General features: G+C 44.9%; 1 protein-coding gene and 1 long non-coding RNA gene across 2 annotated transcripts in view; both read right to left on the bottom strand.

Annotated features, from left to right (window-relative positions):
* Window positions 1-17,707, bottom strand: part of LOC134345972 (actin-binding LIM protein 2-like) — a 409,808-nt gene that overhangs the window by 340,338 nt on the left and 51,763 nt on the right. The gene's annotated exons all lie outside the window — the stretch shown is intronic.
* LOC134345527 (uncharacterized) overlaps window positions 3,021-17,707 on the bottom strand; it is a 40,217-nt gene continuing 25,530 nt past the window's right edge. The window contains exon 3 of the long non-coding RNA XR_010017715.1: window positions 3,021-3,518. This is a non-coding gene — a long non-coding RNA (uncharacterized LOC134345527). The remainder of the gene's footprint in view (window positions 3,519-17,707) is intronic.

Genomic DNA, 17,707 nt, shown 5'->3' with positions numbered 1-17,707 from the left:
TAACCTATCATATAGAGGGCTTCAAAAAAGTTATTAGGAAAGTTGATGAAGAGAAGGCAGTGGGTGTAGTCAATATGGACTTTAGCAAGGCATGTGAGGTTAGAAAAGAAGGCTCAGTCACTTGGTATTAGACATTAGCTTCATGGAAAAAGCCAGAGAGTGACTGTAGGTGGTTGCTTCTCTGACCGGATGCCTGTAACTAGCGGTGTGCAGAAGGGGAAAATCATTGAAACCTATCAAATAATGAATGGCCTAAATAGAGAGGATAGGACCAAAGAGCACAGCGTCAAAATAGAGGGACATCCATTTAGAACAGAGATGAGGAGGAAATTCTTTAGCCAGAGAGTAATGAATCTGTGGAGTTCATTGCCACGGGAAACTGTGTAAGCCAGCTCATTGGTATATTTAAAGCAGAGGTTGACGGGTTCTTGATTAGTTGGGACATCAAAGATTATTGAATTGAATTGACTTTATTACTTACATCCTTCATATACATGAGTAGTAAAAATCTTTACGTTATGTCTCCGTCTAAATGTGTAATGTGCAATTTATAGCAATTTATAATAAATAGCATGTGCAACAGGATAGTCAATATAATGTAGAAATACAGTTGTGTCAGCATGAGTTAAGCAGTCTGACGGCCTGGTGGAAGTAGCTGTCCTAGAGCCTGTTGGTCCTGGCTTTTATGCTGCAGTACTGTTTCCCGGATGGTGGCAACTGGAACAGTTTGTGGCTGGGGTGAATCGAGTCTCCAATGATCCTTTTTACACACCTGCTTAAAGGTTACTGGAGAGCACCTGCACCGTGTTTTTGCTGACGGCGCTTGCTACGGAGAACAGTTCAGGCAATGATTGTGGAAAAGTATTTCTACTTTATATAAGCCGTGTATTTATCACATCATTCCTGCTTTTACTACATGTTACTGTTATTTTAGGTTTTATGTGTTACTTCGCGTGATTTGGTAGGTTATTTTTGGGTCTGCGAACGCTCACAAAATTTTCCCATATAAATAAATGGTAATTGCTTCTTCGCTTTACGACAGGATACTTGGTAGTGTGAAGGAGCAGAGGGATCTGGGGGTACATGTCCACAGATTCCTTAAAGTTGCCTCACAGGTAGATAGGGTAGTTAAGAAAGCTTATGGGGTGTTAGCTTTCATAAGTCGAGGGATAGAGTTTAAGAGTCATGATGTAACGATGCAGCGCTATAAAACTCTGGTTATGCCACACTTGGAGTACTGTGTCCAGTTCTGGTCGCCTCACTATAGGAAGGATGTGGAAGCATTGGAAAGGGTACAGAAGAGATTTACCAGGATGCTGCCTGGTTTAGAAAGTATGCATTATGATCAGAGATTAAGGGAGCTAGGGCTTTACTCTTTGGAGAGAAGGAGGATGAGAGGAGACATGATAGAGGTGTACAAGATAATATGAGGAAAAGATAGAGTGGATAGCCAGTGCCTCTTCCCCAGGGAACCACTGCTCAATACAAGAGGACATGGCTTTAAGGTAAGGTGTGGGAAGTTCAAGGGGGATATTAGAGGAAGGTTTTTTACTCAGAGGGTGGTTGTGCGTGGAACGCACTGCCTGAGTCAATGGTGGAGGCAGATACACTAGTGAATTTTAAGAGACTACTAGACAGGTATATGGAGGAATTTAAGGTGGGGGCTTATATGGGAGGCAGGGTTTGAGAGTCAGCACAACATTGTGGGCCGAAGGGCCTGTAACGTGCTGTACTATTCTATATGTTCTACAAAAGTAGGCTTGTTTGGGGTATAAAAGCTATTCTATACTTCCAGTCAAGACAGCGCCAGCAAACAGTGATTCCTCGGGCAACATCTTCCAGATAGTCAATTATTTCACTTTTTCTATGCCTTTTACTAATTCTTTTTATCTTAATTGTGTTTCAGAAACTGTTGGACCCTGTGACGTAGAGTTTGGAGTTAAATCAAGTGACATAGCACTCTGCTACCTCCAAGAAAATTACCAGAGGAGGACTGCGAGAACGAGTTGTCCTGAGCAGGAAACCAAAAATGGGGTGTGCAGCCATTTGTCACCGATCGAAGCATCAAGGAAGATTGAAACATCAAGGCGAACGCAGAGGAGGCCGGGTCAGCGATCGCCCTTCACAGGTTGGGCCAGAGGTCGAGGCAGCATCAGGCCGGCAGTCAGGAGGCCATGTCAGGCGGGTAGTCGGGAGGCTGCAGGCCGGTGGATGAAGGAAGTGGGTCGGCAGTCGCTCCCCACGGAAAGACTGAGTTCAAGCTGTTGGTCGCCTCGATGCTGTCAGACGACGTTTTTGAAATTCCGAGACATTCGTGATTAATGGTGTGGACTGTAGCTTATATTGGTCTCCTTCAGCTTTTCCATGTTTTCTTTTTTGTTGCTGATTGGCAGGTAGGTGATATGTTATTTTTTTTGGGCAAGGGAGGAGTTGGAGATTTGAAGTCTGATGTTTTTGTTGGTGTTTTTCCGTGTCTGCGATCTGTTAGATTCTTGAATTTTGTGTGCAAGGATGTTGGGAGGGTGGGGGGTTGATGTTATTTTCACTGCTTTTTTGTGCGCGAGAAGGGCTTGCGGGTTAGGACTTTGATGTTTTAGCTGTCCTGTCTGAGTGGGTGATCTGTTAATTTTTTTGCGAGGGACAGGTTGGGAGGGGCTGGGTTTTGCGAGTTTTGTTTCTTTTTCTTTCTCATGCGGGAAGGGGTTGATGTCTTTTCTTTCAATGACTTTCATGGTTTTTCTCTATTTCATGGCTATCTGGAGAAGACAAATCTCAGGGCTGTATTCCACGTACACATTTTGATAATAAAATGAACCTCTGAACTTTTATAAATGTGAAGTTAAAGACATTAATGAAGACAGATTTAAGCTACTTGCATTCAGAAAGAACGGAATTTATAATGGAGAACAAATAAATGGAGGACCAAGTGAATAAATACTTTGGTTCTATCTTCACAAATAAACTCCCAGAAATGAAGGGCAGCTGGTGTAATCCAACTTCTTTAATAAATGACTGAAAGAGAGAAAAGGGAATTATAGACTTGTTAAGCTGCTACTGGTACAAGCGTAAACACTAGAATCTATTATTAAATTATTATTTAGAAAATGTTGTCAGAATTAGCTGAATTGAATTGACTTTATTTCTTACATCCTTCACATACATGAAGAGTAAAAATCTTTATGTTACATCTCCATCTAAATGTGCAATCATAGTAATTTATAATAATTTGTAATAAATAGAACAGTCAATGTAACATAGAAATACACTCAAATCAGTGTGAGTTAATCAGTCTGATGGCCTGGTGGAAGAAGCTGTCCCAGAACCTTTTGATTCTGACTTTTATGCTGTGGTACCATTTCTCGGCTGGTAGCAGCTGGAATAGATTGCGGTTGGGATGACTCGGGTCCCCAGTGATCCTTCGGGCCCTTTTTTCACACGTGTCTTTGCAAATGTTCTGAATCATGGTAAGTTCACAACTACAAATGCGCTCGGCTGTCTGCACCACTCTCTGCAGAATCCTGTAGAGTAAAGGAGGGGACTTAGTACACAGCCCTGAGGAGCTCCTGTATTGAGAGTCAGAAGGGTGGATGTGAGGGAGCCCACTCTTACCACCAGCTGGTGATCTGACAGGAAGTCCAGGATCCAGCTGCACAAGGCAGGGTCAAGGCCAAGGTCTCTGAGCTTCCAGTCAAGGTCAGTGCACACTTATGAAAAGGAAATTGTACTTGACAAACTTACTGATATTTACTGAAGATATAAATTAAAAATTGAAGAGGAAGAACCAGCATTATCGACTTGGACTTTCAGAAGGATCTTGACTAGATCCTACAAAACAGATTAGTTTGCAAAATTAAAGCATATGGGATTCAGAGTAGAAAATGAATCAAGAACTAGTTAGTAGAAGGCAAACAAAAAAAAAGAATAGAGTAACTCTTTAAAAACGCAAACCACAGGAATTCTGCAGATGATGGAAATTCAAGCAACACACATCAAAGTTGCTGGTGAACGCAGCAGGCCAGGCATGTCAAAGGGTCCTGACAAAGGGTCTCGACCTGAAACGTCGACTGTACCTCTTCCTAGAGATGCTGCCTGGCCTGCTGCGTTCACCAATAACTTTGATGTGTGTTGCTAGAGTTGTTCTTTCCTGAGTTGTTGGAATAGCTGGGTACTACAACTTGAACCACAACTATTTGTAACATGTATCAATGATATACATTGTGAATATGTGGGGAATAAATATAACATCCTTAAATTTGGAGATGCCATAAAGCTTACTGAAAGTCTGAACTGCAATTAAGGATGCTGAGAGCATTCAATATGATTTGGACAAGTTGACGAAAAAGGTAAATGTAGAGCAGATGCAGTATAATCTGAATAAATTTGAAGTTATACATTTTTGTATCAAGAACAGGAAGTCAATTATCTGATGATAGATTAGGAAAGGGAGAGGTGTCCTTGTTACCAACCAATAAAAGAAAGTGTGTTAGTACAACAGGTGATTAAGGTAGCAAATCCTATGTACTATTCATAACAGGAGTTGAGTACAGGATGCGGCATGTCTAGCTACAACTGTACGCAGTCTTCGTAAGTCTATGCCTATCATAAACACTTTTGGTATCCCTCCCTGAAGTTGGTTTGTGATAGACAGAGTGCAGCATTGATTCAGTAGAGTCATTCCTGGGATGACAGGGTTGGTATTTGAAGGGAGAATAGAACAACTGGTCTTATATTGACTAGAGTACTGAAAAATTAGAAAAATCCTCACTGAAATTTTAAAAATCCTTACAGAATGGGCACACTAGATACAGATAAGATGTTCCCAATATTGGAGCTATCCAGGATGAGGTTTGTTGCCTAAGGATACAGAATAAGCCTTTCAGGATTGTGATAAGGAGAAATTTTAAACCCAAAGTGTGGTGCTTGAAATTCCAGCATCTGCAGATTTCCTCATGTGGTGAACACTGTTAGGTTTACACTGAAGGCACCTCTGAAGCTTAATCATTAAATTTGTTCAAGGGTTAAACATTATTCTAATGGCTAGAGAGGTCAAGGGATATGGAGAGAAAGCTGGAACGGAGTACTGAATTCAGATGATAAACTGCAATTGCATTGAATGGTAGTGCAGGCTGTTACGTACCCCGTAACTGGGTTGCCAAACCAGCAGAAATGGATCACTCAGTTGGAGTCTGGAGTACTAGAACTAAGAAAGTTTTATTAAAGAAACAAGCAACACATTAATCGAAAGGATAATAAATGCAACAGTTCAGCGATGATAAACGCACATGTGCACAGAATTAAGATAACAGCATCAATCAAGCTCTATCGTTGTCTAGGGGTAAATGACCAATTTCAAAATGACTCAAAGTTCAGTCCAGTTTAGTAGTTCAGTTCGCAGTAATCGTTGCCATGGCGGTGGACAACGTGGGGGAAGAGAGACATAGGATAGGAACAACTCATCATTCAGCACAGCTTCACTCACAGACCAGCGAGATGGCTCACAAACAGCATTTGGGCGGGTCCTTGGTGATGTCACCTGAGGTCACCGACTGTGACCCCTCCTCCAGATGCGGTCGATCCTCTGCAGTGAACCCGGCACCCAGGCAAGGGCGGACACACACCGGGTTCCCGCTGATCGTACCTTTCCACCCTGGTCGTTGTCTGGCACTTCTCACCCACTCGTGAGAAGCGTACCGCTTCCAGGGTCTCGTTACCTCGGGTGGCGTGTGTGTCTGTCTTAGCGAACCTGTCCCTTTTTATCCCCCTGCTGGGGTATCGCCTGTCCATCACTTCAAACAGTTCAGGGTTCAAAGGGGGGAGCCGCTCCAGACAGCTCTTCCTCCCACATCCCTTCATTACACATCTCCAGACGCTGCTCCATTGTTCCTTATCTCTCCTTCCCCTGAGGGCAGGTGGCAGACCAACTGCTGATGCCACTGATGCTAGCCCAGGCCAGCAAACATCTTAATTTTATGTGTATTCTCGTAACACTTCCCCCCTTTAAGGATTTTTACCGGGAGGTAAAAATTACAAACATGACTACATTATCTGATACATCCAAGATATCCTGAAGTGGGAGGGTGAAGAGCCAGAGGTCCTGGTACATATAGGTACCAATGACATAGGTAGGAAAAGGGATGAGGTCCTGAAAGAAGAATATAGGGAGCTAGGAAGGGAGTTGAGAAAAAGGACCGCAAAGGTAGTAATCTCGGGATTACTGCCTGTGCCACGCGACAGTGAGAGTAGGAATGCGATGAGGTGGAGGATAAATGCGTGGCTGAGGGATTGGAGCAGGGGGCAGGGATTCAAGTTTTTGGATCATTGGGACCTCTTTTGGCGTAGGTGTGACCTGTACAAAAAGGACGGGTTACACTTAAATCCTAGGGGGACCAATATCCTGGCAGGGAGATCAGCGGGGGCTACTGAGGTGACTTTAAACTAGAATGGTTGGGGGGTGGGAATCAAATTAAAGCGGCTAGGTGTGAGGAGGTTAGTTCACAACAGAGGGATGGGAACCAGTGCAGAGAGACAGAGGAGTGTAAAGTGAGTGTAGAAGCAAAAAGTACAAAGGGGAAAAGTAAAAGTGGCAGGCCGACAAATCCAGGGCAAGCATTAAAAAGGGCTAAGAGAGTTGTAAAAGAGCGCCTGAAGGCTTTATGTGTCAATGCAAGGAGCATTCGTAATAAGGTGGATGAATTGAAAGTGCAGATTGTTATTAATGATTATGATATAGTTGGGATCACAGAGACATGGCTCCAGGGTGACCAGGGATGGGAGCTCAACGTTCAGGGATATTCAATATTCAGGAGGGATAGACACGAAGGAAGGGGAGGTGGGGTGGCGTTGCTGGTTAAAAAAGAGATTAACGCAATAGAAAGGAAGGACATAAGCCGGGAAGATGTGGAATCGATATGGGTAGAGCTGCGTAACACTAAGGGGCAGAAGACGCTGCTGGGAGTTGTGTACAGGCCACCTAACAGTAGTAGTGAGGTCGGAGATGGTATTAAACAGGAAATTAGAAATGTGTGCAATAAAGGAACAGCAGTTATAATGGGTGACTTCAATCTACATGTAGACTGGGTGAACCAAATTGGTAAAGGTGCTGAGGAAGAGGATTTCTTGGAATGTATGCGGGATGGTTTTTTGAACCAACATGTCGAGGAACCGACTAGAGAGCAGGCTATTCTGGACTGGGTTTTGAGCAATGAGGAAGGGTTAATTAGCGATCTTGTCGTGAGAGGCCCCTTGGGTAAGAGTGACCATAATATGGTGGAATTCTTCATTAACATGGAGAGTGACGTAGTTAATTCAGAAACAAAGGTTCTGAACTTAAAGAGGGGTAACTTTGAAGGTATGAGACATGAATTAGCTAAGATAGACTGGCAAATGACACTTCAAGGATTGACGGTGGATATGCAATGGCAGGCATTTAAAGGTTGCATGGATGAACTACAACAATTGTTCATCCCAGTTTGGCAAAAGAATAAATCAAGGAAGGTAGTGCACCCGTGGCTGACAAGAGAAATTAGGGATAGTATCAATTCCAAAGAAGTAGCATACAAATTAGCCAGAGAAAGTGGCTCACCTGAGGACTGGGAGAAATTCAGAGTTCAGCAGAGGAGGACAAAGGGCTTAATTAGGAAGGGGAAAAAAGATTATGAGAGAAAACTGGCAGAGAACATAAAAACGGACTGTAAAAGCTTTTATAGATATGTAAAAAGGAAAAGACTGATAAAGACAAATGTAGGTCCCCTGCAAACAGAAACAGGTGAATTGATTATGGGGAGCAAGGACATGGCAGACCAATTGAATAATTACTTTGGTTCTGTCTTCACTAAGGAGGACATAAATAATCTTCCAGAAATAGTAAGGGACAGAGGGTCCAGTGAGATGGAGGAACTGAGCGAAATACATGTTAGTAGGGAAGTGGTGTTAGGTAAATTGAAGGGATTGAAGGCAGATAAATCCCCAGGGCCAGATGGTCTGCATCCCAGAGTGCTTAAGGAAGTGGCCCAAGAAATAGTGGATGCATTAGTGATAATTTTTCAAAACTCGTTAGATTCTGGACTAGTTCCTGAGGATTGGAGGGTGGCTAATGTAACCCCACTTTTTAAAAAAGGAGGGAGAGAGAAACCGGGGAATTATAGGCCGGTTAGCCTAACGTCGGTGGTGGGGAAACTGCTGGAGTCAGTTATCAAGGATGTGATAACAGCACATTTGGAAAGCGGTGAAATGATCGGACAAAGTCAGCATGGATTTGTGAAAGGAAAATCATGTCTGACGAATCTCATAGAATTTTTTGAGGATGTAACTAGTAGAGTGGATAGGGGAGAACCAGTGGATGTGGTATATTTGGATTTTCAAAAGGCTTTTGACAAGGTCCCACACAGGAGATTAGTGTGCAAACTTAAAGCACATGGTATTGGGGGTAAGGTATTGGTGTGGGTGGAGAATTGGTTAGCAGACAGGAAGCAAAGAGTGGGAATAAACGGGACCTTTTCAGAATGGCAGGCGGTGACTAGTGGGGTACCGCAAGGCTCAGTGCTGGGACCCCAGTTGTTTACAATATATATTAATGACTTGGATGAGGGAATTAAATGCAGCATCTCCAAGTTTGCGGATGACACGAAGCTGGGTGGCAGTGTTAGCAGTGAGGAGGATGCTAAGAGGATGCAGGGTGACTTGGATAGGTTGGGTGAGTGGGCAAACTCATGGCAGATGCAATTTAATGTGGATAAATGTGAAGTTATCCACTTTGGTGGCAAAAATAGGAAAACAGATTATTATCTGAATGGTGGCCGATTAGGAAAAGGGGAGGTGCAACGAGACCTGGGTGTCATTATACACCAGTCATTGAAAGTGGGCATGCAGGTACAGCAGGCGGTGAAAAAGGCGAACGGTATGCTGGCATTTATAGCGAGAGGATTCGAGTACAGGAGCAGGGAGGTACTACTGCAGTTGTACAAGGCCTTGGTGAGACCACACCTGGAGTATTGTGTGCAGTTTTGGTCCCCTAATCTGAGGAAAGACATCCTTGCCATAGAGGGAGTACAAAGAAGGTTCACCAGATTGATTCCTGGGATGGCAGGTCTTTCATATGAAGAAAGACTGGATGAACTGGGCTTGTACTCGTTGGAATTTAGAAGATTGAGGGGGGATCTGATTGAAACGTATAAGATCCTAAAGGGATTGGACAGGCTAGATGCGGGAAGATTGTTCCCGATGTTGGGGAGGTCTAGAACGAGGGGTCACAGTTTGAGGATAGAGGGGAAGCCTTTTAGGACCGACGTTAGGAAAAACTTCTTCACACAGAGAGTGGTGAATCTGTGGAATTCTCTGCCACAGCAAACTGTTGAGGCCAGTTCATTAGCTATGTTTAAAAGGAAGTTAGATATGGCCCTTGTGGCTACAGGGGTCACGGGGTATGGAGGGAAGGCTGGGTTCTGAGTTGGATGATCAGCCATGATCATAATAAATGGCGGTGCAGGCTCGAAGGGCCGAATGGCCTACTCCTGCACCTATTTTCTATGTTTCTATGTTTCTATACACAATATACATCGTTAACAGTTATTTAGCTAATACAGAGAATTTGAAGCTGTCAACACCTTGACAGACAGTCATCACATTTTCTGTTCCTTTTACACGTGTTATTAATAATCCCTTAGACCAGGCTCCAACTCAGCAAACTTCATAGTGGCCAAAAACACTGATGAATTGCGACCAATGTAACCTCTCATTTGGTTTTTGTCCCGGACCACAATAACAAGGGTCGTCCCATTCCGACTCAATTTTCTCTCGCAAGGGCTTAGTAGGAGGGGGACGGGTATTGACCGCAGAGTTATTGCAAAACTTCCTGCAGTACCCCACCATCTCCAAAAGCCTTCTGAGGGCCCTCTTGTCTGTCGGGGTTGGGAGGTCAGCGATAGCCTGCACTGTAGCTTGCATCACTGCCAGCTGCCCCTGTGTCACCACAATTCCCAGGTAAGTGACATTCGTGTGGCCGAATTCATTTTTTCCAAGGTTCACTATCAAGCTGGCTTCAGACAGCCGTGTTAAATTGCCAATACACACCTCTGTGTTCATCAGCCCTTTAGTCACTGAATTACTCGAAAAATATGGGTGTTGTTTACTTGGCTGCCCTATTGTAACAGACATAACCCAACGTCCCAGTTCTTTGCATTTCCTCGGGACAATCAAACACATGGGTGCGAGTCGTTTAATTACTCCTTCGGGGATTAAGGGAGAGACCTTATCAGTAGACCTGGCCAAAACAATAGCCTTCTCCCATCTGACCGATCCCATCCTAATCTTTTCAAAATGGTTTTTTCCTCTTATCAAGGGGCCCCTAGCATCATTGATTTCCACGCTAACACCGGCTAGGTTTGTTAGCATATCAAAAGCCGGTGACCGTCTCAGTTCGCGTCGGTCATGATCAATAACATTTTTCCCCCTGGGCAGCCGGTAACTCTCTTTCATGATTCCACCAACTGTTTCCTCCAGCACCGCAAAATGTCCACCGGGGGGTACCTCGTGGGCCATGTTAAAAACCTCATCCCCATAACTCTTTTGCACCACCCCCCACTCCTCATCTGCGGATGCTGTACTTGATTTCCCTTTCTTCCTTAGCACCTCCTTATCCGCACAATAGCTTGTCAAGGCTGTGTCAGAGAGAGCGGTCTCGGCCAAAACCATCAGCCCCTCGTCTCGCTCCTGCGTCTGCACAAATTCTTTCCTGGCTACTGCTACGTCCGTCCCAGCTCCCTCACTTCCTCTTATCTCACTACACCCTGTCTCATACAAGGTTGGCAGAAATGTTTCAGCCAAATTCACCATCGCGGGCGGGGCCTCCATGCTGGCAGGCTGACCCGTCAATCTCACGACTGGGAACACGATTCCTCCGGCGATGTCATTACCGAGCAAGACTTCCACGTCTTTCATCGGTAATTCGGACCTCACCCCAATCGTGACTAGTCCAGAGACCAGGTTGCTCTGTAAATGTATCTGGTGCAAAGGGACTGACTCTGTCCCTTCCCCAACACCTTTGACCTCTACCTCCCCAGTCTGGGTCTCTGAGCTAAACTCTAATACACTCTTCAGTATTAGTGACTGACACGCTCCCGTGTCTCTCCAGATCCGCACTGGAACTGGTTTTAACCTCTTTTTCACTGACACCAGTCCGGCCGAGATAAACCTCTCGCGCCCTTCCTGGACTTTTTCAGACCTGTCCTTCCCTAGCGGTTCGCTTAACAGCTCAATACAGCCATTCAAAATTTCCGCTTTTCCTTTCCCCATCTCCTTCCTTGGGGCAAAGCACCTGGACGCAAAGTGTCCGACTTTCCCACAATTATAACAGACGACCCCAGGAGACTTCCCACCAGACTGCTCCCGGTCTACCTTATCCTTTTCACTAGTCCCCGGCTTACTTTCTGACTTTTCCGGTGGACTCTCCCCGCCGTCCTGACTACCCTTCTGGTAGCCTTTACTCGGGGCAACCTTCATTTTATGCGTCAACGCATACTCATCCGCTAACTTAGCAGTTGCGGCTAACGTGGCTGCCTCTTTCTCATCGAGGTAGGGTCTCATACCCTCAGGGACACAACCTTTAAACTGCTCAATCAGAATCAGTTGCAGCAGTCTGTCATAATCCCCCTCTACCCCTTTCGAGGCGCACCAACGCTCACAATATGTTTGCATCTCACGAGCAAACTCCAAATACGTGCGGTCCCACCGCTTCCTCGCATTCCGGAACCTCTGCCGGTATGCCTCCGGGACCAACTCATAAATCCTGAGGATGGCCTCCTTCACCACCTCATACTTCTGGGCATCTTCCGCGGATAAAGCGGAGTAAGCTTGTTGGGCCTTCCCTTTCAGTACACTCTGAAGTAAGACAACCCACTTATCCCTCGGCCATTCCTGACTTATAGCCACCTTTTCGAAGTGGAGGAAGTACCGATCCACATCGGTATCGTCAAATGGGGGAACCAGCCTAACCTCCTGGGTCGCCCGGAACCCTCCACCTTGGTTCGGCACGAGCCCCTGCTCGGCCCTTATCTTTAACTTCTCCAGCTCAAATTCCCTTTCCCTCTGTTTCTCCTCTCTCTCCAACTGCCTGTCCTTCTCTCTCTCTTCTCTCTCCAACTGTCTTTCTCTCTCTTGCCTTTCTACCTCTTTCTCTCTCTCCCGCCTTTCTAACTCTTTCTCTCTCTCCCGCCTTTCTAACTCTCTCTCTTTCTCCTGCCTTTCTAACTCTCTCTCTTTCTCCCGCCTTTCTAACTCTCTTTCTCCTGCCTTTCTAACTCTCTCTCTTTCTCCCGCCTTTCTAACTGCTTCTCTTCGTGTTCTAACTGCCGTACCCGGAACTCGTGCTCGAGTCTCAGTTTTTCAAGCTGTACCTGTACCGCGTCTCCAGCAGGTTTTTCAATAGACACCACCCCCAGCTCACCTTGGGGAAACACACCTTTAGATACATAGTGCTCTACAATAGCTCTGTGTATCTCCTCTCTCCTCATTGTCGACTTCACCTTGGCAAGATTCACCCGTTTGGCCACAGCTATCAATTCCGATTTCCTGGCATCCTCTAATGCCTCCAAGGTCGGCGCCTTTATAAATTCCTCAACCTCCATTTCTGCTGTTTGTCTTTTCTTTCTTTCGGGAATTTTAACCCAATCAATTTACTCCGTCCCAAATTTAGAGTTCAAAATCGCGGACGAGAACCCCACTTATGTTACGTACCTCGTAACTGGGTTGCCAAACCAGCAGAAATGGATCACTCAGTTGGAGTCTGGAGTACTAGAACTAAGAAAGTTTTATTAAAGAAACAAGCAACACATTAATCGAAAGGATAATAAATGCAACAGTTCAGCGATGATAAACGCACATGTGCACAGAATTAAGATAACAGCATCAATCAAGCTCTATCGTTGTCTAGGGGTAAATGACCAATTTCAAAATGACTCAAAGTTCAGTCCAGTTTAGTAGTTCAGTTCGCAGTAATCGTTGCCATGGCGGTGGACAACGTGGGGGAAGAGAGACATAGGATAGGAACAACTCATCATTCAGCACAGCTTCACTCACAGACCAGCGAGATGGCTCACAAACAGCATTTGGGCGGGTCCCTGGTGATGTCACCTGAGGTCACCGACTGTGACCCCTCCTCCAGATGCGGTCGATCCTCTGCAGTGAACCCGGCACCCAGGCAAGGGCGGACACACACCGGGTTCCCGCTGATCGTACCTTTCCACCCTGGTCGTTGTCTGGCACTTCTCACCCACTCGTGAGAAGCGTACCGCTTCCAGGGTCTCGTTACCTCGGGTGGCGTGTGTGTCTGTCTTAGCGAACCTGTCCCTTTTTATCCCCCTGCTGGGGTATCGCCTGTCCATCACTTCAAACAGTTCAGGGTTCAAAGGGGGGAGCCGCTCCAGACAGCTCTTCCTCCCACATCCCTTCATTACACATCTCCAGACGCTGCTCCATTGTTCCTTATCTCTCCTTCCCCTGAGGGCAGGTGGCAGACCAACTGCTGATGCCACTGATGCTAGCCCAGGCCAGCAAACATCTTAATTTTATGTGTATTCTCGTAACAAGGCTCAAAGGGGCAATTACCAACTCTTCAAAAGGAAGTGGTCTCTTTTACAATTTGGAAGAAACTATTTAAGATGATCTTGCATAAATGAGATTATTATGGTTCAAAATAAAAGGTTCATCTCATTATATAAAGTGCAATGACTGATACTTATCACTAAAGACAGAATGAATTTAATCGGAGGGAGTTGGGCTTAGCTGAAGATACACTTAGATTTCAAATTCAGGACACCGGCTTTAACACAGATTATAATCAAAAGGATAGAATATGATTTTTCAAGACTTACTGAGGTTGTTTTTGGATCCAGATAGTGGTACAAGAACATAAGAACATAAAAAATAGGAGCAGGAGTAGGCCATCTGGCCTGTCAAGCCTGTTCCACCATTCAATAAGATCATGGCTGATCTGGCCATTGGCTCATCTCCACCTACCTGACTTTTCCCCATAACCCTTAATTCCCCTACTATGCAAAAATCTATCCAACCTTGTCTTAAATATATTTACTGATGTAGCCTCCACTGCTTCATTGGGCAGAGAATTCCACAGATTCACCACTCTCTGGGAAAAGCAGTTCCTCCTCATCTCCGTTGCTGATGAACACAGCAGGCCAGGCAGCATCTCTAGGAAAAGGTACAGTCGACGTTTTGGGCCGAGACCCTTTGTGCTGACGAAGGGTCTTGGCCCGAAACGTCGACTGTACCTCTTCCCAGAGATGCTGCCTGGCCTGCTGCGTTCACCAGCAACTTTGATGTGTGTTGCTTGAATTTCCAGCATCTGCAGAATTCCTCGTGTTTGCCTCCTCATCTCCATCCTAAATCTACTCCCCTGAATCCTGAGGCTGTCTCCTAGTTCTAGTCACACCTACCAGTGAAAACAACATCCCTGCCTCTATCTTACCTATCCCTTTCATAATTTTATGTTCCTATAAGATCTCCTCTCATTCTTCTGAACTCCAGCAAATACAGTCCCAAGTGACTCAATCTCTCCTCATAGTCTAACCCCCTCATCTCTGGAATCAACCTGGTGAACCTCCTCTACACTGCCTCTAAAGCCAGTATATCCTTCTTCAAGTAAGGAGACCAGAACAGCATCACCAGTACCCTGTGCATAACCTCCCTGCTCTTAAATTCAGTCCCTCTAGCAGTGAAGGCCAACATTCCATTTGCCTTCTTGATAGCCTGCTGCACCTGCAAACCAACCTTTTGTGACTCGTGCACAAGCACTCCCAAAGTCCCTCTGCACAGCAGCATGCTGCGATTTTTTACCATTTAAATAATAATCTGCTCTTTCATTTCCCTTCCAAAGTGGATGATCTCGCATTGACCAACATTGTACTCCATCGGCCAGACCCCTTACCCACTCACTTAATCTATCTCTCTACAGACTCTCCATGTCTTCTGTACAATTTGCTTTTCCACTCAATTTAGTATCATCAGCAAACTTAGATACAGTACACTCCATCCCCTCTTCCAGATCATTAATGCATATCGTGAATTATATTCACAGAGGAGATTTACAAGGATTTTGCCTGGATTGGGTAGCATGCCTTATGAGAATAGGTTGAGTGAACTTGGCCTTTTCTCCTTGGAGCAACAGAGGGTGAGAGGTAACCTTATAGAGGTGTATAAGATGATGAGAGGCATTGATCGTGTGGATAGTCAGAGGCTTTTTCCCAGGGCTGAAATGTTTGCCACAAGAGAACACAGGTTTAAGGTGCTGGGGAGAAGGTACAGAGGAGATGTCAGGGGTAAGTTTTTTTACTGGGGGAGTGGTGAGTGCGTGGAATGGGCTGCCGGCAACGGTGGTGGAGGCGGATACGATAGGGTTTTTTAAGAGACATTTAGGTAGGTACATGGAGCTTAGAAAAATAGAGGGCTATGGGTAAGCCTAGTAATTTCTAAGGTAGGGACATGTTCGGCACAGCTTTGTGGGCCGAAGGGCCTGTATTGTGCTGTAGGTTTTCTAATAGTTGCGGGCCCAACACTGCCCCCTGTGGCACATCGCTCACCACTGATTGCCAACCAGAGTAACACCCATGTATCCCAACTTTCTGTTTTCTATTAGTTAACCACGCCTCTATCCATGCTAATACATCACCCCCAACTCTATGTACCCTTATCTTATGGATAAGTCTTTTATGTAGTACTTTATTGAACGCCTTCTAGAAATCAAGTAAATAACGTCCATCTATTCCCCTCTATCCACTGTGCTCTTTATATCCTCAAAGAGCTCCAGTAAGTTTGTCAAACAGGACCTGCCTTTGCTGAATTCATGCTGCATCTGCCTGATGGATCCATTTCTGTCCAGATGCCAAGCTGTTTCTTCCTTAATGATAGTTTCAAGCATTTTCCCAACTACAGATGTTAAACTAACTGGCCTATAGTTTCCTGCCTTTTGCCTGCATCCTTTTTTTAACAGTGGCGTGACATTCACCGTCTTCCAATGTGCTGGGACTTGCCCAGAGTCAGGAAAATTTTGGTAAATTATCACCAAAGCCTCTACTATAACTTCTGCCATTTAGACAATAGACAATAGACAATAGGTGCAGGAGTAAGCCATTTGGCCCTTCGAGCCAGCACCGCCATTCACTGAGATCATGGCTGATCATCCACGATCAGTATCCGGTTCCTGCCTTATCCCCATAACCTTTGATTCCGCTATCTTTAAGAGCTATATCCATCTCTTTTTTGAAAACATCCAGAGACCTGGCCTCCACTGCCTTCTGGGGCAGAGCATTCCACATATCCACCACTCTCTGGGTGAAAAAGTTTTTCCTCAACTCTGTTCTAAATAGACTACCCCTTATTCTTAAACTGTGGCCTCTCGTTCTGAACTCACCCATCAGCGGGAACATGCTTCCTGCCTCTAGCGTGTCCAATCCCTTAATAATTTTATATGTTTCAATCAAATCCCTTCTAAATTCCAGTGTATAAAAGCCCAGTCGCTCCAATCTTTCAACACATGACAGTCCCGCCATCCCGGGAACTAACCTTGTGAACCTACGCTGCACTCTCTCAATAGCAAGAATGTCCTTCCTCAAATTTGGAGACCAAAACTGCACATAATACTCCAGGTGTGGTCTCACCAGGGCCCTGTACAGCTGCAGAAAGACCTCTTTGCTCCTATACTCAATTCCTCTTGTTATGAAGGCCAGTATGCCACTTCTTTCAGTATCCTGGGATGCATTCCATCAGGACCAGGGGACTTATCCATCTTCAGGCCCACAAGTTTGCTCAGCACCACCTCTTTAGTGATAGCTATTGTATCAAGGTCCTCACCCCTCATCACATTCGTAACATCTCTCTTTGGCATGTTAGACATGTCCTCCACCATGAAGATAGACACAAAATTGTCATTTAAAGCCTCTGACACTTCCTCATTACCCAATATCAATTCCCCCTTCTTGACCTCCAAGGCACCTACATTCACTTTAGCCACCCTTTTCCGCTTTACATAATTATAAAAAAAAATTACTATCCATTTTTATATGTTGTGCTAGTTTATTTTCATAATCTAGCTCCCCTTTCTCTTATTGCTTGCTTGGTGGTACATTGTTGCTTTTTAAAGTTTTCCCAGTTTTCCAGTTTCCCACTACTCTTGCAACTTCGTAAGCTTGAGCTTTTAGTTTGATGCCTTCTTTTATTTTCTTAATTCCAAGGCTGGCTCTCCCCATCCTTGCTGTCTTTACTTTTAAATGGAATATACTTTTGTTGAGCACAGTGAAAAATCTCTTTGAAAGTCTTCCACTGTTCCTCAACTGTCCCGCCATATAGCCTGTGTTCCCAGTCTACACCAGCCAAATCCTCCCTCAACCCCTTGTAGTCTCCATTGTTTAGGCATAATACACTGGGTTTATACTGAATTTCTTATACAAATGGAGGATGCAATAGTTTAATCATACTGTGATCACTCTTTCCAAGAGGATCCCCAACTACAAGATGACTAATTTTATCTGTCACATTACACACGACCAGATCTAAGATAGCACATTCCCTTATAGGTTCAGTAACATGCTGTTCAAAAAAGCCATCACAGATGCATTCTATGAAGTCTTCCTCAAGACTGCCTCAACCAACTTGATTCACCCAATCTATGTGCAAATTAAAGTCTCCCATGATTCTTACATGC

This window comes from Mobula hypostoma, chromosome 4 (genome assembly GCF_963921235.1).
Source record: "Mobula hypostoma chromosome 4, sMobHyp1.1, whole genome shotgun sequence".
NCBI lineage: Eukaryota > Metazoa > Chordata > Chondrichthyes > Myliobatiformes > Myliobatidae > Mobula > Mobula hypostoma.
The sequence above is the reverse complement of the archived record's forward strand: the minus strand, read 5'-3'. Positions and strand labels throughout refer to the sequence as shown.